The following is a 22,020-nucleotide window of genomic DNA, read 5'->3' as shown; positions in this document are numbered from 1 at the left end:
TTGTAAACTGGAATTCCAGAGGAATAAAAAAAGAGAAAATTGAACACAAGAATGATGTGAAAAAATAATGACTGAGAACTCTCCAAAATCAGTGACAGACAACAATCCACAGATACAAGAAGCTCAGAGGAACACCAAGAAGGATAAATATGACGAAATTTTAAAAAGCCATATCTAGGCAAAGACAAAGAGCCTGAAGGCAGTCAGAGGAAAAAAAGACACATTAACCACATGGAGAAACAGGACAAAAATTACAGCCGATTTATCAGAAACCATGCAAGCAAGGCAACGGTAGAGTAATACGTTGCAAAGGAAAAGAACTGTCAACCCAGAATTCCATATCCCACAAAAATGTCCTTCAGAAGTGAAGAAACAAAGAAAGACTCTCAAAGCAAAGAATATACTGTCAGCAGACCTGGCACAAAAGAAACATTAAGGAAAAATCCTTCAGGCAGAAAATTATGATTAAGGTAGGAGCTTGGATTAGCATAAAGAAATGAACACTGGAAAAGTAACAAATGAAGGTTGAGTATAAGATTTTATTTTCAAAATGATTGAAAAGCCAATTTTCAAGACACCAGGCAAGGGCCAATCTTGCGAGGCCCGCTAAAGATAGCAAGCAGCATCAGGACTGCTATGGTAACTCTTTTCAGCACAATAGGGTATATATATTTTAAAAACATACAGCTAACATCATACTTAATGGTGAGAGATGGAATGTTTTTCAAGATTGGAACAACTTAAGGATGTCCTCTCTCACCACTACAATTTTGGGAGAGAAGAAAAAAGTAAGAGTGCTCGTGTTACCTAATTTTAAGACTTACCAAAAAGCGACAGTAATCAAGAAAGTGTGGTAATAGCACAATAATGGACACACAGATCAATGCAACAGCACAGAGAGCCCAGAAATAGACCCACACAAGCATAGTCACATTTCTGACACAGGTGCAAAAGCAGTATTAATGGAGAACGGACAGACTTTTCAACAAGTGTTCTGGAACCCCTGGACATCCATATGCAGGAAGATGAAACTTGACACACACCTAATCTGGTGGGAATGCAAAATGGTAGAACCACTTTGGAAGACAGTTTGACAGTTTCTCATAAAAACTCAGCAGTCCCACTCTTAGGTATTTGCCCAAATGAACTGAAAACTTATGTTTCACACAAAAAAATCTGTATGCTAATATTTACTGCAGCTTTATTCATAATCACCAAGAAACTGGAAGCAGCCAAGTTGTCCTTCAACAGGTAACTGTACGAACTGTGGGGCATCCGTACAATGGAATGCTATTCAGTGATAAAAAGGAACAGGCTATTAGTTCACATAAAATGGATGAATCAAGTAAAAGAAGCCAGACCAAAAAAGGCTACGTATTGTATGATTCCACTCGTATGAAATTCTGGAAAATGCAGGACTTTAGCTAAAAATTCAGAAGTGCACTATTCTGAGGCATTTCTATGAGACAAAACTGACTGGATACATATATATATTTTTTAACAGCCATAGCTGTTGGGTGGAAGTCCATGGAAGTTCATATCACCATCACCATGTATCATCTCTTTTTAAAATAAATGTATTTGGTTTTTAAAATAGGGTACTGTATTCACACGGCTTAAAATTCAAAAGGTACTTTTGACTTTCACCTTAGAGGAGGTGAAGGTGCAACTCTCTTTGGTCCTCCCAAATCTGGGTTATAGGACACCAGCCACCTCCACCATGCCTCCTAAGTTCGACCCCAACAAGATCAAAGTTGTATACCTAAGGTGCACAGGTGGGGAAGTCAGCGCCATGTCTGTCCTGGCTGCAAAAATTGGCCCCCAGGTTCTGTCTCCAAAAAACGTTGGTAATGACATTGCCAAGGCAACCAGAGATTGGAAGGGTCTGAGGATTACACTGAAAATGACCATTCAGAACAGACAGGCTCAGACTGAAGTGGTACCTTCTTCCTCTGCCCTGATTATCAAAGCCTTTCAGGAACTGCCAAGAGACAGAAAGAAGCAGAAAAACATTAAGCACAGTAGAAATATCACTTTTGATGAGACTGTCAACCTTGCCCAACAGATGCGGCACTGATCTTTAGCCAGAGAACTCTCTGGAACCATGAAAGAGATCCTGGGGACTCCCCAATCTGTGGTCTGCAAGGTTGACGGCTGCCACCCTCATGATATCACAGATAACACCAATAATGGTTCAGTGGAATGCCCAGCTAGTTAAGAACCACAAAGGAAAATATTTCAATAAAGGATCATTTGATAGCCAAAAAGAAAAAAAAAAAGTCAAAAGGTATATACAAAAGTTTATGCAGTGAAGAATCTTCTTCCAACCCTCTACCCTGGCTCTATATGCCCTAAAGCTATCAGTATCTTGAACACTTTTCCAGAAATATTTTATGTCCAAGTAAGAAAAAATGTACATATTATACAGCACATATTATTGCCCCAGTAGCTATCACAAATGGCAGCATATAATACACACTCTTCCATTTACTGTTTTTCTTAAGTTTGTACATCTTAGGGATCATGCAATATCAGTGTAATATTCTACTATCAGTGTAATAACCAAGCCTTGCTCAATACTTAGAATATTACTAATATTTCGCTATCATAAGCAACACTCCAAGTAATATGCAAATAATTGTTGAATAAATTCTTCGATGTGTTTGCTGGGTCAAATGATACAGGCATTTATAATTTTGATGGCTATTTTCAAGTCACTGACTTTTAAAATGTCAGGGATTTTCCATTTTTTATTTTTATCCTAGGAGGAAAGAAAGGAAGCGAAGATTCTATCACCAGGCAATTTTCTGGAGGAATGTACATCGCTAAGATATACAAAGTGAGCCTTCTCCTCAGTTTCCCACACATGCTTCCTAGGGTCTAGTTGCATTTTCATGTAATATTTCAGGCCACAAGCTGGTTGCAAAGCCTATTTCAGTTATGTGAAAGGTGTTAGTTACTTCAGAAAACTTCACAAGCAAAGGCCAAAGGCTAATGCCCCAAACTGCTGGTCACTGACCACTCACTTCACGGCACAATACTGGATTCTTCACTACAACCACAGGGAAGACTTTAAAGTCTTTTTTTAAGTGTTTATTTACTTTTTGAGAGAGAGAGAGAGAGAGAGAGAGAGAGAGAGAGAGAGAGAGAATGCAAGCGCACAAGCAGGGGACGGGCAGAGAGAGAGAAAGAGACACACAGAATCCGAAGCAGGCTCCAGGTTCTGAGCTGTCAGCACAGAGCCCGATAGGGGGCTCGGACCCAGGAACCTCGAGATCATGGCCTGAGCCGAAGTTGGAAGCTTCAACGACTGAGCCACCCCGGCACCCCAGAAGACTTTAAAATCTTGACCAAATGAAACACACCTAGAGGGAATCCTTTGTCTTTATTATAATGCCCAAATAAGGATTTCTTCTCAGGTAAAAACTATAAATCACATAAAGGTTATAAGGAAAGGCTGCAAATGTTTCTCTCATCTTTCAGGTAGTGATGGATTTCCAATTAACTATCCTTTTGCTTGACTACAAAATGCAGTACAGCCTAGTACACTAAGTTTTTGTGATAAAACTTGAACAGGAGGTTGAGAAAACCCACGAATTCCTTTGTTAATAGCTACACAAAATCAGTGAGCAGTCAAGCCATTCACAAGAATATTTACATCCAGAGCACACTGTCTCCCTTCAGTTTCCTTCTGGAAAAAAACACCACTCAGCTCCACACTCAGTAGAAGAGAAGATGGCCCAAATGTATTACTTAATCTCAAGAATACAGTACATTTAGAAATGAGTGTTTAACAAGATTTATCAAAGGAAAAGAGGTTACATTAATGATTATTTTGCATTACTTAAGTAATGGCCCCCAGTTTTTGTTTTTGTTTTTTTGCATCTCCTTGAATTTGCACCTTTAATTTTGTAAGTTTATTTATTTATTTACTTTGAAAGAGAGACAGAGAGCTAGCGTGAGCAGGGGAGGGGCAGAGAGAGAATCCCATGCAGGCTCCACACTGTCAGTATAGAACCCCATGCGGGGCTTGAACGCACAAACTGTGAGATCATGACCGGAGTTGAAATCAAGAATCAGATGCTTAACCAACTGAGCCACCCAGGCACCTGGTGTTTGCACCTTTAGATGGCTCCCTCCCATTATGACTCTGGGCTTAGCCAAGGAAGCACTTCCCTACTTTGGCTGATGGGACAATACCAAATATGACACAAGCAGACACAAGAGAAGTGCTTGTACACTGGAGCTTGCTCTTGCTGGCTACTCTTTGTGCCTTTGAGACCACGATGTTAACCCATCCAGACCAGCCAGCCGAAGGAGGGACCATTTGGAGTGGAGATGAGCCATCCTTGCTTAGGGCCTCCTAGACCAACCGGCCTGACAAGCACCAGATGTGTGAGCAAGGCCAACCTAGATCATCCAACCACCCTCCCTGCCCCCCAAAAGCTAACTGACACAGGCTACTTCAAAGTAAGTATGTTTGCAGTCTGGTACATATGGAAAGGGGAAGAGAACACTGGTTTTCCTCCTGCAAAGTTGATTCTGCACAAAAGAAATAGTTTCAAACAGAAAAACCTGCAGTACCTGGACGAGAATAAATAAATATATAAGTACTGAAAAAATGTCTAAGTCTTCCCAGATTCTCACAAATGTGCTGTCTGCCATCACAGATGGCACACACCAAAAAAACAAAAAGCATTAAAAATTTCCATTTAGTCACTGAAGCATCTTTATCATGATATATTTAAACCAAAGTCTTATACTCAACAGTTCCATTTCTAACACAACTCAGGTTTCCAGGAATGACTTCTCCCAATTTTACTTTTTTCCCCATTTGACAGGGCTCAGTGAAAGCTGAAAGACCTCCCTTACTGCAGCCTAAAAAGCATCAGATATATAAACCTAATTAAACCTTCTAGAAACATTCTGCAGGACCAGCTTCTTCCAGCATCACAGCAACTCTTTTTAGCCATGTTAATGGTGGGCAGTAGAAACTGCTTAAGATCTACACATTTGGGCCAGAAACACTGCTTCCACTGGATCACAAAGTGGGACACTGAAGGGGAAATGACTTATAGGCTACTTTTGTTTAAGCCTCACTAGATGTTTTTCTGGATTACACACACCACACCACCACACACACCCCCAACACACCCCGTATGGTTTAAGGTGGAAAACACCTTCCAGCAGCCTCCCGTTGCCCTTGGAATAAAATACAAGCTGCTTAATGAGGTCCCATAAGGCCCTGTCAATCTCCCCCTGCCTACTTCATCTCTCTTTCCCCAGGTCCCAGCCAAACCTCTGTGGATCCTCTCCACATCTCTCTCCCACCTCAGTGCCCTCACAACACCTGGTGTTCCCTTGGCCTGGCAATCCCTCCTCCCTTTTGCCTTGCTTATTCCTGCTCATTATTCAGGGTCCAGGGAACCTTGCTAGTCTCCCTTACAAAAGCATTCTACCTCTTACTTGCTGTGTGACCGTGGGCAAGTTAGCTTTGCCTCATACCTCACAGAGATATACTATATTAAGTACCTTAGTACAGTGCTCAGTACACAGGCAATGGTCAACAAATCATACCTACTGTTGTTATTATCCCTTATAGTGATCTCCATCATAGCTCTCAGTACAATTAGCAATTACATATATATTTGTAGGAAAAATAGAAACACTCCCCTGCATCCCACTTTAATACCTAATACTGCTCATGCTATTTCCCCACATACTGCATTTCTTGCGGGGGGAAGATAAAATGAATGTTTACAGAGCAATTTTGACCTCAATTAATTATTACCTTGGAGATGTGGTTAGGCAGATGAAGAAACTGAGGCATAGAGAAGTACCGGCCAAGATCAAGTGGCAGATTCAAATCCAAGTTGGCCTGAACCCATAGCCTGTGCTGGGTATACACCACCAAAGGCTTCCCCAATCATGAACCTTGTTATCTAAGAGCAGCAAGCCTCAGAGAAGATGGATCTTCACATTCTACTCCCAGGTATCTACTCTTCAGATCCTTAACGAGTCTGGTATTTAAGCACTTCCTGTAAACTCCTTCAACCGAATTCCGCCCGCGCACCGCCACCCCCCCCCCCCCCCCCCCCCCCCCGCCGATAGATTTCCTTCTTCCCTTACATTGATGTTGAACTCTCAGTGGGATGAGTTGTCTTTCACCTCTTATAACCCTAGCAAATAGTAGGCACTTAATACACATTTGCTGAACGAATTAAATGAAAATGTTGGAGAATACATTACGGCTGCGAAGTTGGAGTGGTGGAGTGGATTTTCATAACAATTTTGAAGTTTGGCATAGTTGGCAACAAACTTGACATGAAGGATGACAAAAGTAGAGTTTATCATAACCACTTTTACAACTGATAATGATTTCTATATGTAGCACCATACATTGATTTCACCTGACTTACACATATGCCCTTTACAGCTATAGGTAGACGCCCCTCTACCTCTGGGGCCCTGCATCACCACCAAAATTCTGCTATACTCCACTGCTACACTTGAGCCACCCTTCAGGACAGGATGCCCTTGACAAGTGCTAATCTGGCAATGGTTACTTTCTGATGGTTTAGAAAAAGAGAACAAATGATAAAGCAAGTGGGAGTGAACTAGTAATAATTAGTGACCTTGGGTAAAGGGAATACAGGAGTTCTTTGTACTATTCTTGCAATATTTCTGTAATTATAATCAAAATAAGAAGCTTTTTTAAAATCTAATAAGAAGAACTGTCCCAGGAGGCTCCAACACACAAGGTCTGGCTGGTGTACTGACCATGCTGATACCATATTCTCTTGTCAGCTATTCCAAAAAGCACATTCCAGGCTTGGATTTCCTTGCCTGTCAGCCAACATCAACGGACAAGGAACTCCTTGGGTAGCAGAGCTCAGCTATGGCCTCTGGGTTGTGATGGAGATTAAATTATTTACTGCTTAAACAGTATTAACGAACACATGGGTATCTCCTATTGGTCAAAACCTCAGTACCATTTCCCCATACCAGGCACCCTACATATTTTCTTCAGTTGACTGCCTTCTGAGTTACTTTTCCCAAGTTTAGCCATGGGGTCAGGCAAATTCTTCCCAGGACCCTTCTTTCTGCCCCCCAAGAGAACCACAGAGGCAGTTTTGATGATAAGAGCTTTACTGCTATTGTCTATGGAGAGACCTACAGGCAGGAGGCAAAAATAACCATAAAGGAGTCACAAGTATTTCAGAAAACAGAAAACTCAATGTGGTAGTTACTTGGTCTCCAATGAGCATTTGCTAGCACCTTTTTATTCACTAATTATTTTTACCCATTCATCCTAGACTCTCCCCCACAAACCAGAATGCTTCAGCTTTCCCAGCCACTGTAACTGAACAACAGGGAGAAACTTCTAAACCACTCAAGTGTCCTCATATTAGCCACTTCAGAAGAGTGCCAGATGGGTGTCACCCAATACTCACCCCTCACCTATAAGGTGAGGTAAGTTATTCCTTGATGAGATTTTTCTTAAAAGTTTTTAAATTTTATTTGAGGGGGGGTAATTAGGAAGGGGAGAGGGAGGGAGGGGGGGAAGGAGAGGGGGGAGGGAGAGGGGGAGGCAGAGAGGGGGAGGGAGGGGGAGGCAGAGGGGGGAGGCGGAGGGGGGAGGGGGAGGGAGGGGGAGAGGAGAGGGAGACATGGGGAGGAGGAGGGAGAGAATCTTAAGCAGGCTCCACTCTCAGCACAAAGTCCAATGCTGGGCTTGATCCCACAACCCTGGGATCATAACCTGAGCCGAAATCAAGATTGGATATTCAACCGACTGAGCCATGCAGGCACCCTGAGACATTTTTTTTTTCTTAATGTAAGCCAGCATATGATCTCTACCCTCCTCAGATAGATCTTGTTTTGTATAACCTCCATGAGGAGGTAGATGCATTATGTCCTATGATAATAGGACCTCTGTATCCCTGATCAAGGCTTATTAAGAGCCCTCTGTAATGCCATGCCTTTACAAACACCCGGTGCCTCCTGCCTCCCCCAACGTCCCCCAAAATACTTGCCTAGTTTTCCAGTCAGACCTCAAAGTAGTGGGCAAAAAGACGAAATAGACTGGTGTAGCTGAGGAGAGAAATGGATTGTTATGGTTGGTGGAACACAAGGGAGGGAAAAGACAAGCATTATCAAAGGAGAGGATCATACCCAACCTACCAGCCTCACATCGTTGGTTCTTTATTTTTACTTTCACTAACCTATGTGTCTCAACTATGAGAGCTCTGCGTCATAACTTGTCCTTCTCAGAACCTCATCCACAGGCCAGAAGGGGGAACACAGGCACCCCTAAGGCTGCTTCCACGTTACTCCTGGCTCTCACAGCTGATCACAAACACCTCAGGAAGGAGTGGAAGGCCCTTCTCCACTTTCTCTTACCTGTGACCAAGATTCACAGGCTACTCAAAGTGAGAAGGCACTCATCACGCTGCCAAGGCACAGCAACATGACTCAGAAAGGAGGGAGACAATGTGTGGGTTCTAGAACCAGACCTGCATCCCAGAGTATCCCAGAACTGATTGGATGAAAAATGCAAGGAGCTGTTTCTAGGCAAAGATACTGGGTTAAGAACTCTTCTCTAGCAAACAAAATTGTAGAGAAGAGCACAGCTAAAGAAAAGGTGGTAATGATGGTAGCTAATACTGAGAAGCACATCCCAAAAATCTCATGTAATCCCTTCACCCCTTTGAAGAGAGGTATTATCGTTTACGATTCGAGTATTTCAGCTCAGAGCTCACTTTAAACGAAAAAAGAAAACGATGTTATAGAGGTAAAATGCTCCTAGGCTAAACAAAAAAGAAAAAAAATCTATTTTCACTTATCCGGAGAGTAATCACATGATGCTATAAAAGCATGAAAACTAGGTATTCAAAGGGTACAGAGGCAGGGATCCACATTCCCATTGTTTACAGATGTTATGAAAATATTAAATTAAATAAAACACAATGCTTTGTTCAGACCGACTCCTTTCTCACCCTCACCCCCATCCCCAGGCTGGCAAGAAGTGGCTTCAGGGAAGGTATTTAAGAGAACTACTCTGGGAAAGTGGATTCTGAGTTGCTTAAACTGAGCCAAGATGTTGTGCAACCAGTCTTTACCTAAATTATTTTCCATTACTTTCCAAGTTTAGAGAGAAGCAGACAGTTATCTTTACCGGACTGAATACAGAGAATGAGGTCGCTCTTCCCTCCAGGCCACTGAAATCACCACCAACACGGTTTTGATTTCTTATACAATCAGACGGCGTCCGGAGTGGGGGGGGGGGGGGGGGGGGCGGGGATCCCATCCTCAGTTTCACAGATAAACGGTTCTCACATCAAAAAACCTTGCGCACATCTGAGGGCATGATTTCCTAGCAACTCACAAAGTCAGAGAAGCGGCCAAACAAGTTTCTTGCCAAATGCCTGGGAACTACATATGTCCCAGGGCTACACAATGATACCAACTTTTAAACATGCCTTCACATACCACCATTACGGTCACTCACTCGAGATCCCCCCCCCCCCCCCCCCCACACCTCTCCTTCTCACAAATAATAAACGCAGGTTGCCCTGCGCAATTTAAAGCCAGACTTCACCGAAGCCGTGGCTCTGAAAAGCGAGAGAAAAAGATTGGAGGGAGGCACGCTCTCACTCTCTCTCTCTCTCTCTCTCTTTTTAAATCGATCGCCCCACGGCCGAGGGAATAAAACCAACTCGATCGCTGGAGAAAAGTTAACTTTGCCGTGCCCAGCGGTGGGAAAATTTTCCCGTAAGATTCGCAAAGCCCTCCCGCTTTTCCCACCACCCCCCTCCCCCCCGGACCGCCCGGCGCTCGGCGGTCGCCGCGGCCCCGGACCGGCAGCGCCCGAACAATGACGGGAGGGGGAGGGAAAGTTCGCTAGCCCGCGGGGCGCTCACGCTCCTGCTCCGGGGGCACCCGGGCTCCCCCGAGCCGCCCGGCCCCCCTCGCCAAGCACTCGGTTCCGCACGCCCCCCAACACCGAAACAGCCAGGGGCGCGCCCCCGCTCCCCGGAGCATCCGACCCCGGGGCGGCCCGCAGAGCAGGTCCTCCCGCCGCGGGGCTGACCCCGGGAGCCCCGAGACCGGGCAGAGCACAGAGAGGGAGGGGGCGCCGGGAGGGGGCACCGGAGGGGACGGCCGCAACAGTTATGGCGCTCAATTCCTGCCCGAGCGGAGCCGTAGCCGAGCCCGAGCTCCGGCGTCCGCCCCCCGCCCCCCGCCCCCCGCGTCGGCCACCCGGCGCTCCCCCGGCCGACTGAGGGGCCGGCGGGCACTTTACCCCAGCCCACACACGCTCTCGGCCCGGAGACGCCGGGGACGCCGGAGCGACCGCGATGTGGGGCCGGGGCGCCCCGGAACGCTGCGAGGCTGGGCCGGGACGCCGCGCTCCGCGGCGCCCGCTTCCACTCCCCGAGGCCGCCACTCCCGCTGCCCACCCGGCGCGACGCCCCCAGCCCCGCTCGCCCCGCGTCCGGCTCCGGTGGCGCCTACCTTCGCACAGCTAGGTCGCGGCTCCTTCCTTCCCGGCTCCACACTCGGGCCCGGCAATGTGCCGGGCGAGTCCGGTAGGGGTGGTAACCGCCCCCCTAACCGCTCGCTTTCTTCTCTCCCCTCCCTCGCACCTGCCCCCTAATCTCCTCCCCACCCCCGCCCCCCGCCCCGCCGCCTGATCCGCCCGGGCCGCCCCCTGCGCTTCAGCTCCCGCCCTCGGCCCTCGCCCCTCGCCCGCCCGGCCCGTCAGGCCTCAGCGTTGGGCCGGCGGTTGGGCGGCGGCGGCGGCGGCGGCGGCGGCGGTGGCGGCGGCGGCTGAAGCGGCGCGGAGCACTATTGTATTCCTGACACTGTGCGCTCCCACGCTCCGCCTCTTCCCCTTCCTTCCAACCCCCCCCAATCACCCCCCCACCCCAACCGCCGGCCGCGCTCGCCCTACCCGACTGGCTCCCCGCCGTCCGCCCGCCGCGCGCTCTTCTGGCGGGCTGGGCGCCGTCGCCACCGCCGCGCGCCTCGAGGCTCCGCCCCCTGAGTGCTCCCGCACCCGCGGCGTCGTGCTCCAGGTGGGTTCCTCTCTGCTCCTGCTGGGCGCGCTGCTGCCTGGGGGGAGCCTCAGCCCGGATAAGTGCCCGAGAGGACGATGGGGAGGTGCCCTGGCTGTGCTGAAATACAAACTAAGCCTTTCATGGCCCCTTTCAACTCTAAAGTTCTGTAAGTGGACCCTCATGTATAAAACTCATTGTGGGCCACTGTTGATTTAAGTTGTTTGCGCTTGAATTACCTATAATAATAAAGCCAGGGTGGCTAGGAACAGAATAAATTTATTCAATTGCCAGCACAAATGGTCTGTGATGCTGTGTGGCTTTTTGAGGTGTCAACGTGGTTAGGCTACCGCCCCAGTTATTCAATCAAACATTAATCTACGTGTTGCTGTGAAGATATTTTGCTGATGTAACTAAAGCCCCTGATCGGTTGATTTAAAGTGAGGGAGATTATCCTGGATAATCTGGGTGGGCCCGATCATTCCTTTCTGACTGCATGCCCTACAGATTTTGGATTTGCTTAGCCAGCCTCACAGTCGTGTAAGCCAATATCTTTGAATGAATGAATGAATAAATAAATTGTGTGTGTGTGTGTGTGTGTGTGTGTGTGTGTAAAATGTTTTATTGGTTGGCTTCTCTGGTGGAATCCTAACTCATACAGATGTTTAAGCAACAAACCCTTTATGGTTTTCCTATCTGGGTTTGGAAATGGACCATGTACAATTACCATGAACTCATATTGTCATTTTCATTTACATTTCTTGGCTAAACAAAAATGTAGGCTCTCCTGTATTTTGTCTGATTTACATAGTAAAGCTGTAATTCCGTTTCATAATACACAAATGTGTGAGTTCTAAAACATTCATTGTCCTCCAGATTTACCTTGTCTTATTAACTCATTTTGAAATAATTATAGATCCTCAGGATCTGTAAAAATATTACAGGACAGACCCATGTACTCTTCACCTAGTTTCCCCCAGTGCTAATATCTTACATAACCAAGATATTGACATTGGGACAATCCACAGACCTTATTCAGATTTCACCAGTTTTACATGCACTAATTTCTGTGTCTGTGTATATACTACTACACAATTTTATCATGTGTAGATTTGTGTAACCACCACAATCAGCTGTTCCTCCACAACAAAAATTCTTCCTGCTACACAACATAGTCACAGTCCCCTCCTTCACCTACCCTAAACCCCTGGCAACCTCTAACATGTTCCCCATCTCTATAATTTTGTTATTTCAAGAATATGGAAATGGAATCATGCCTTTTGAAATTGGCTTTTCTTCATTCAGCATAATTGCCTTGAGATCCACCCAGGTTGCTGCCTGTATCAATAGTTGATTCCTTTTCCCTGCTAACTAGCGGTGTTGTTATGCTTTGGTGTTCTACAGTGTTTACGGTGCGTTTTTTCACCCGTTGAAGAACATTTGGATAGTTTCCAATTTTTGCCTATTAAGAATAAAACTGCTATGAACAGTCATGTAGTTTTTTGTGTAAACATAAGTTTTCCTTTTTCTGCGACGAATGTCCCAGAGTGCAATTGCTGGGTCAGATGCTAAGCGTAAGTTTAGTGTTACAAGAAACTGCCAGCATTTTCTAGACTGTCTGTACCATTTTACATTCCCACCAGCAATGTGTGAGAGATCCAGTATCTCCACATCTTTGCCAGAATTTGGTATTGTCACTATAATTTTATTTTAGCCATTCTAATGGGTGTCTAGTGATCTCTCTTTGTTTTCAATTGCACTTCCCTAATGATGTTGACATTTTTTCATGTTCTTATTGGCCATCTGTATATCCTCGTTGGTGCAATGTCCGTTTATGTCTTTTTTCTATTTTCTGATTGTATTGTTTGCTTCTTACTGTTAAATTTTGAGAATTCTCTATACATATTCTAGATACAAGTTCTCTGTCAGATACATGGTTCGCAATTTTTCCCCCAGTCTGTAGCGGTCTTTTCATCTCCTTAAGGGATTTTGCAGCCCCAAATTTTTCATTTTATTGAAGTCCAACTTCTGCGTTTATTTTTAATTTTTTTAATGTTTATTTATTTTTGAGAGAGAGACAGAGTGCAAGTGGGGGAGGGTCAGAGAGACAGGGAGACACAGAATCTGAAGCAGGCTCCAGGCTCTGAATGGTCAGCACAGAGCCTGACGCAGGGCTCGAACCCACGAACCATGAGATCATGACCTGAGCCCAAGATGGATGTTTAACCCACTGAGCCACCTAGGTACCCCTCAATGTCTGCATATACGTATTGTCCTTTCCATGTCATGTCTAAGAAATTTTTTGCCTAGCACCAGGTTCCACAAATTTTCTCTTCTATTTCCTTCTAAAAGTGTTGTAGTTGTATACTTTACTTTTAAATCCATGATTCATTTTGAATTTTGCTATAAAATGTGAACTTAATGAGGTCGAGATTCATATTTTTTTCTATAGAGGTCTGATGGCTCAAACACAACTTGTTAAAATGACTGTCTTTCCTCCGTTGAATTGCTTTTGTCAAAATCAGTTGGGCATGTTGTGTTGGACGAATGGTGTGGGGATATTTTTGGTTCCCTATTCTGTTCTGTTGTTCTTATGTGTCTACCCCTCTGTGAATATCAAAGTTTAAATTACTGTAGCTGTATAGGAAGATTTAAAATCGGGTAGAGTGATTCTTCCCACTTTATTCTTCAAAATTGCTTTAGCCATTCAAGGTCATTTGCCTTTCTATATAAATTTTGGAATTAGCTTGTTTATATCTGCAGAAACTCTGCTGGGATTTTTAAAGGGACTGTGTTAAACTTACGGATCCATTTGGGGGAGAATTAACATCTTTATTATATTGCGTCTTCCAGTCCGTGAAGATGATTTATGTGCCTCTGCATTTATTTAGATCTTTGACTTCTTTCCTCAGCATTTTGGAATTTTCAGCATGCGGATCCCGTACATGTTTTGTTCATTGTACACCGTATTTCATTTTCTTTGGAGTGATTACAAATAGTATTGTGGGGGGGGGGGTTTCATTGCTCATTATCAGTATGTATATAGAAATGCAGTTAATCTTTGTGTGTTGATCTTGTATCCTTTGACTTTGCTGAACCCATTTTTTAGTTCTGGAAATTTTCTAGTAGATTCGTTGGGATTTTCTACACAACCACTCGTGTTGTCTGTGAATACAGTTTTATTTCTTCCCTTCCAATCTGTCTGCGTTTTATTTCCTTTTCTTACCTTATTGTGCAGGCGAGAACTTTCGGTCCTATGTTGAGTGAGAGTGATGTGAGTGGACATACTTCCCTTGTTCCCTGTCCTAGGGGGAAACGTGCCATCTTTCACCATAAAGAAAACTACCAGCTGCTCTTTATCAAGCTGAAAAAGTCCCCTTCTATTCCTAGTTTGCTTTGAGTTTTTATCATGAACGAATGCTGGTTTCGGAATTAGGATAATACTGGCCTCATAAAATGAGTTGGGAAGTTGTGCAGAAAAGAGTTAACACAGAAGGCCCTTGGAAGGCTAATGGGAACTCGGATTTCTGGAGGGTTCCCACCATTCCCAGCATTGATAAGAGTGGTTCACCATGCCTGAACTGTTTGAGCATGTGTGATTTCTGCTGTGACTAAATTTCAAATCTCCTGATATCCAAGCTGTGCAGACAAGAATTAACATAGCAGGCCTGACTGCCATCCTTTGAAGGGCCTGCTTGCAAGGTTGGTCCTTGGTTAGCATCTGGAAACTTGGATTTGAGGAGGATTCCCGTCATTACCAGGACTGATAAGAGTGGCTCGCTGTGCCTAAGCTGTTTGTACAAACAATATGGTCTGTGTGGGACACCTGCTTTCCTTCTGGGAGTCTGGAATTTTGGTAAATGCTAGGCAGACGGTGCCTATATGACCAACCCCAATAAATGCCTTGGGAACTGAGTTTCTCAGGAGCGTCCCTGATAGATAGCATTTCACATGTGTTGTCACAACTGTTTGCTGGAGGACTAAGGTATGTCCTGTATGACTCCAGTCGGAGAGGACTCTTGGAAGCTTGTACCTGATTTTTTCTCTGGACATCACCCCCTGTGCCTTCGCTAATTTTGCTCTGCAGTCTCTCACTGTAATAAATCATAGCCCTGAGCCTAACTATGTGCTGAGTTTCTAGTGAATCATTGGGCCCAGGCATGGTCTTGGGGACCACTGACACAGAAGTGTTCCCTTCTCTTTGGTATTCTGGAAAAGACTGTGTAAATTCTTTTGTATTAATTCTTTAAATGTTTGGTAGAATTTTGGTAGTTTGGTAGAAATTTTTTTGTATTAATTCTTTTAAACGTTTGGTAGAATTGTTTAGTGAAACCATTTGGACCTGGAGCTTTCTTTTTTAAATTTTTTTTTTAACGTTTATTTTATTTTTGAGACAGAGGGAGACAGAGCATGAATGGGGGAGGGTCAGAGAGAGGGAGACACAGAATCTGAAACAGGCTCCGGGCTCTGAGCTGTCAGCACAGGGGCCCGATGCGGGGCTCGAACTCACGGACCGCGAGATCGTGACCTGAGCCGAAGTCGGCGCTCAACCGACTGAGCCACCCAGGCGCCCCTGGAGCTTTCTTTTTAAGACCTTTTATTTTTATTTAAGTTTATTTATTTATTTTGAGAGAGACAGAGAGAGTCCGAGCAGGAGAGGGGCAGAGAAAGAGGGAGAATCTCAAGCAGGCTCTGCGCAGCATAGAGCCTGAAGCGGGGCTTAAACTCATGAAACTGTGAGATCATGACCTGCACCGAATCAAGAGCTGGACCCTCAACTGGTGACTGAGTGGGTGACTGAGTCACCCAAGGCACCCCAAGACCTTTTAAATTACTAATCTAATTTCTTTAATAGTTATGGGACTCTTCAGATTATAAATCCCGTATTGGTTTAGTTTTCGTGGTTTTCAAGGAATTGGTCCATTTTATCTAAGTTGTCAAATTTAAATGCCTAGGGTTTTTCATACTATTCCTTTTTAATTTTTTTAATTTTTAAAAGCTTATTTATTTATTTTGAGAGAGAGAGAGAGAGAGAGACAGGGGAGGGGCAGAGAGAGGGAGAGAGAGAGAGAGAATCCCAAGCAGGCTCTGCTTTGTCAGCAGGGAGCCTGATATGGGCCTCGAACTCACCAAACTATGAAATCATGACCAGAGCCGAAACTGAGTCAGATGCTTAACTGACTGAGCCACCCAGGCGCCCCCATGGTATTCCTTTTTTAAAAACACATCCATCATCTCACATATTTACCCTTTTTGTTGGTAAGAACATTTAAGTTCTACTCTCTTAGCAAACTTTAATTATACAATACAGTGTTATCAACTATAGTCACTATGGTATACATTAGAAATTCAGACCTTATTCATCTTATAGCTGAATGTTCATACCTTTTTACCAACCTCTATTTTCCCCACCCTCTCAGCCTCTGGTAACCACCATTCTACTCTCTGTTTCTGTGACTTTGCCCTTTTATTTCCTATTATATATATACATTTAATATTTATGTATTTTTAAATGTTTTTATTTATTTTTGAGACTGAGAGAGACAGAGCATGAGCAGGGGAGGGGCAGAGAGAGAGGGAGACACAGAATCTGAAGCAGGCTCCAGACTCCGAGCTGTCAGCACAGAGCCTGACGTGGGGCTTGAACACATGGACCGTGAGACCATGACCCAAGCCGAAGCTGGATGCTCAACCGACCAAGCCACCCAGGCGCCCCGTGTTTATTTATTTTTGAGAGAGAGACAGAGCGTGAGTGGGGAGGGATAGAGAGAGAGGGAGACACAGAATCCAAAGCAGGCTCCAGCCCAATGAAGGGCTCGAACTCACAAACCGTGAGATCATGACCTGAGCTAAAGTCAGATGCTTAACTGATTAACAATTCCACGTACAAGTGATACCATGCAATATTTGTCTTTCTCTGTCTGGCTTATTTCAACAGCATAATGCCCTCCAGGTTCATCCATGTTGTCACAAATGACAGGATCTTTTTCTTTTGTAAGGCCGAATGATATTCCATTGTATATATATGCCACATTTACTTCATCTGTTCATTCGTTGACAAACACTTAGGTTGTTTCCATACCTTGGCTATTGTGAGTAAGTTGCAATGAACATGGGAGTGCAAACACCTCTTTGAGATAATGGTCTTGTTTCCTTTTGACATACACCCGGAAGTGGGATTGCTGGATCATATAGTAGTTCTTTTTGCGGGGGAGGTGGGGGTTAATGTCAAATAAATTTCATAGTTTGCTAGTTTCTTTTCCAAATACTGACAGAGTTTATGAACATTTTGTTCATGGATTGACTATGTATGTGTTATGGGCAGACATTCACATAGCATCTTTCTTCCAAAGAAGGGTTGAGGACTGGGGTGAGGACTTTATTTTCCTTTCAATGGCTATAAGGATCTGTAGTAAGATTCTCCTGTCTCATTTGTGGTATTAGTGATTTGCATCTTCCTCTTTTGCTATAGGTTTATCAACTTGATTGATCTTTTCAGAGAAATAGCTTTTTGTTTAATTGATTTTCTCTGTTGATTTCCTTTCTTCAATTTGATTGATTCCTGCTCTTATCTTTATTATTTTTCTCCTTCTGCTTGTTGTGAGTTCATTTTATTTTGCTCCTCTTTTTCTAGTGTCTTTAGGTGGGAGCTTACATGATTGATTTGAGACCTTTGCCCTCTTCTGATGTAAGTAAGCATTTAGTGTTCTGAATTCCCATGTCAGCACTGCTTTGGCTAAAGCTACATTCCACAAATTTTGATATATTTTCATTTTTGTTCCATTCATTGTATTTTGAAATTTTTCTCTTGAGATTTCCTTTTTCACCTATAGATCCATGAGAAATGTGTTGTTTAGTTTCCAACTGTTTGGAGATTTTCCTGTTCGTTTTGTTACTAATTTCTAGTTTGATTCCATTATGGTCAGAGAACATATCCTGTATGATTTCAGTTCTTTTATATTTGTTGAAGTCTGTTTTATGACCCAGATTATGAGCTATCCTTCTCGGTGACTGTTCCGCGGGTATTTGAAAAGAATGTGAATTATGCTATTATTGGGTGGAGTGTCCTATAAATTAGATCCTGTTGCTTGATGGTTTTGAGTTGTATAATCTTGCTGATTTCATATGTAGTAGTTCTGCTAAGAGGGCATATTGAAGTTTTTAACGATAATTGTGGATTTATTTCTCCTTTCACTTCTATCAGATTTTGCTTCATGTACTTTGAAGCTCTCTTGTGTTGTTTGGTGCGTACACATTTTGGATTGCCGCGTCTTCTTGGTGGATTGACCCTTTTATGCAGTATCCCTCTTTGTACCTGGTAATTTTGTTTGCTCTGAAGTCTACTTTATCTGATATTAATATAACCACTCCTTTCATAAATGCCCATTTTAGTAGTACATCTTTTTCCATCCTTTTACTTTCTACCTTACCTGTGTTATTATATTTGAAGTGAGTTTCTAGTAAACAGCATATAGTTGGGTTGTTTTTAAAAACCATTCTGTGAATCTCTGTATTTTAACTCATGTATGTAGACTATTCACCTTTTAAAAAAATTTTTTTATGTTTTATTTTTTTATGTTTGAGAGAGAGAGAGAGAGACAGTGCGTGAGCAGGGGAGGGGCAGAGAGACGGAGACAGAATCTGTCAGCACAGAGCCTGATGTGGGGCTCGAACTCATGAGCAGTGAGATCATGGCCTGAGCCAAAGTCGGATGCTTAACTGACTGAGCCACCCAGGTGCCCGTAGACTATTTACCTTTAACATAGTTATTGTTATCTTATGGCTAAAGTCTAGCATTTTATTGTTCTATTTCTCATTCTTCTGTTTTCCTTTTCTTGCCTTACAGTGGGTTACTTGAATATTTTTTAGAATTCCATTTTGACGTACATAGTGGTTTTGAGTATTTCGCTTTACATGGTTTTCTTGATGTTTGCTCTAGGTATTAAAATACGTGTATGTGGGGTGCCTGGGTGGCTCTGTCTGTTAAACATCCAACTTCGACTCAGGTCGTGATCTCATGGTTTGCGAGTTCGAGCTCCGCATCAGGGCTCAGCACAGAGCCTGCTTCGGATTCCCTCTCCCCCTCTCTCTCTGTCCCTCTCCCACTTCCTCTCTCTCTCAAAATAAATAAACTTTAGAAAAGCAAAAAAATACGCATATGTAGCTTATCTCAGTCTACTGGGTGTAGAAACCTCATTTTCCCTTTGGTCCCTTTACTCTGCAATGTTTTAAATATCACTTTCTTACCTGTTTCTTCTACATACATTGAACCCAAAATCAGATGGTGTTACAATTTTTGCTTCAGCAATGCATCATGATTTAAAAAACTAAGGAGATGGGGTGCCTGGGTGGCTTGGTCGGTTAGGCGTCCGACATCGGCTCATGTCATGATCTCACGGTCCGTGAGTTCGAGCCCCGCGTCAGGCTCTGTGCTGACAGCTCGGAGCCTGGAGCCTGTTTCGGATTCTGTGTCTCCCTCTCTCTCTGCCCCTCCCCTGTTCATGCTCTGTCTCTCCCTGTCTCAAAAATAAATAAACGTTAAAAAAATTTTTTTTAAAAACTAAGGAGGAAAAGGAGAGTCTATGATATTTATCTTTATTTATACACATTTCATTGTTTTCCTTCTTTTCTGACGTTTTAAGCCTCCTTCTGCTGTCATTTCCATTCTGTTTGGAGAACTTCCTTTAGCCATTCGTTAGTGGTAAATCTGCTAGTGAAAATTTAATAAGTTTTATGTCATCTGAGAATGTCTTTTATTTCCCTCTCATTCCTGAAGGATATTTTTGCTGAACATGGACTTCAGAGTTGGCAGTTCTTTTCTGTCATCATTTGAAAACTGTACCTCTTCCTTCCAGCCTTTATGATTTCAGATGAGAAACTTGCTATCAACTGAATCAGTGCTCCTCTACAGGTAATAATTTTTTTCTCTCTGGCTGCATTCAAGAATTTTTCTTTTTCTTTAGTTTTCAGAAGTTATTTACAATGTGTCTCAGTGTTGCATTTTTGGGTTTTCCTGTTTGGGTTTCACTGAGCTTCTTAAAACTGTAGGTTTATATTAGGGGCGCCTGGGTGGCTCAGTAGGGAACGTGTGCAACTTCGGCTCAGGTCATGATCTCATGGTTCACGAGTTTGAGCCCCATGTCCGGCTCTGAGCTCACAGCTCAGAGCCTGGAGCCTACTTAGGATTCTGTGTCTACCTCTCTCTCTGCCCCTCTCCCAGTCTCTCTCTCTCTCTCTCTCAAAAATCAATAAACATTAAAACAAAACCACTGTAGGTTTATGTCTGCCAAGTTTGGGACATTTTCAGCCATTATTTATTTGTGTTTTTTTAACATTATTACTTTTGTTTATTTATATATTCAATATAGTGTGTTTTTTGAATTCTCGTTTAATTCCAGTGTAGTTAACATACAGTGTTTTATTAGTTTCATGTGTGAAATACAGTGATTCAATAATTGCAGGAGCGCCTGGGTGGCTCAGTCAGTTAAACATCCGACTTCAGCTCAGGTCGTGATCTCGTGGTTTGAGTGTTTGAGCCCCACATCGGGCTCTGTGCTGACAGCTCAGAGCCTGGAGCCTGCTTTGGATTCTGTCTCCCTCCCTCTGCCCTTCCCTTGCTCACGCTCAGTCTCTCTGTCTCTCTCTCTCAAAAGTAAACATTAAAAAATTTTTTAAAAATAAATAATAATTGCCTACAGCCCCCAGTGCTAATCAAGACAAGTTCACTCCTTAATCCCCATCCCTTATGTAACCCATTCCCCACCCACCTCCCTTCTTGTAACCATCAGTTTGTTCTCAATAGTTAAGAGCCATTATTTCTTGGGCCACCTGGGTGGCTCAGTCAGTTAAGCGTCCAAAGGGCTCATGATCTTGCAGTTCACAAGTTCGAGCCCCATGTCTGGCTCTGTGCTGACAGCTCAGAGCCTGGAGCCTGCTTGGAATTCTGTGTCTCCCCCTCTCTCTGCCCCTCCCCCACTCATGCTCCGTCTCTGTCTCTCTCTCTCAAAAAAAAAAAAAATTAAAAAAATTTAAAGAGCCATTATTTCTTTGAATTTGTTTTCAGTCCCACTCTTTCTTCTCCTTCCGGGACTTCAATGATATGAATATTATGAATATTATTGTCCAACCAGGCTCTGAGACTCTGGGGTATTTTGCCCTCATTTATTTTCTCTCTTTTGTTCAGATCGGAGAAATTCTATTGTTCTGTTCTCAAGTTCACTGATTCTATCCCATCATCTTCATGCTACTATGAGCCCATCCAGTCCGTTTTTAATTTTGATTATTTTTCACTTCAGTAATTTCCATTTGGTTGTTTTTTATAACTATTTGCTTGCTGAAATTTTATATTTTTCCTCAGTTTGTTTCAAGAGAATTTGTAACTTTTTTTTTAATGTTTATTAAGTGTTTTTAAAAGATGTTTATAGCATTTAAAAATGTTTATTAATGTATGGGGGGCAGAGAGTGGGTGAGCGGGGGAGGGGCAGAGAGAGAAGGCGAGAGAGAATCCCAAGCAGGCTCACAGAGCCCAATGTGGGGCTCAAACCCACGAACCATGAGATCATGACCTGAGCCAAAATCAAGAGTCCGGCACTTAACCAGCTGAGCCACCCAGGCGTCCCCTGAAGCATTTTTTTTATGACGGTCACTCTAAAGTCCTTGTAAGGTAATTCCAACATCGGATTCATCTCAGTGCTGTGTGTTGTCTTTTTCCCTTTCGAGTTGTGATTTGACTAGCTCTGGGGATGCTGTGTGCATTTCCATCGTCTCCTGGACATTTTGGATGTTAGGAGACTCTGGATCCTACTTAAATCTTCTTTGTTAGCAGGCAGTTATTCTGTTTAGGTTGAGTGCGTGCGGATCGTGGCCTACTTTTGTGGACTCTGGTTCCAACGACAGTTTAGTTTTTAGAACCCCTGCAGCGCCATTCTGGTCTGCTTTGCTTGTGTGCTACTTGAAGCCA

At 43.7% G+C, this 22,020-nt stretch overlaps 1 protein-coding gene and 1 pseudogene across 1 annotated transcript in view; one reads left to right on the top strand and one right to left on the bottom strand.

Moving 5' to 3' along the window:
• JADE3 (jade family PHD finger 3) overlaps positions 1 to 10,667 on the bottom strand; it is a 134,460-nt gene extending 123,793 nt beyond the window's left edge. Inside the window, exon 1 of the mRNA XM_049644579.1 lies at positions 10,519 to 10,667. The gene's annotated coding sequence lies outside the window, so the exon portion shown is untranslated. The remainder of the gene's footprint in view (positions 1 to 10,518) is intronic.
• LOC125932150 (60S ribosomal protein L12-like) lies at positions 1,709 to 2,412 on the top strand (annotated as a pseudogene).
• Positions 10,668 to 22,020: the final 11,353 nt, after the last annotated feature.

This window comes from Panthera uncia, chromosome X (genome assembly GCF_023721935.1).
Source record: "Panthera uncia isolate 11264 chromosome X, Puncia_PCG_1.0, whole genome shotgun sequence".
NCBI classification, from domain to species: Eukaryota; Metazoa; Chordata; class Mammalia; order Carnivora; family Felidae; genus Panthera; species Panthera uncia.
This window is presented reverse-complemented; position numbering and strand designations above follow the sequence as displayed.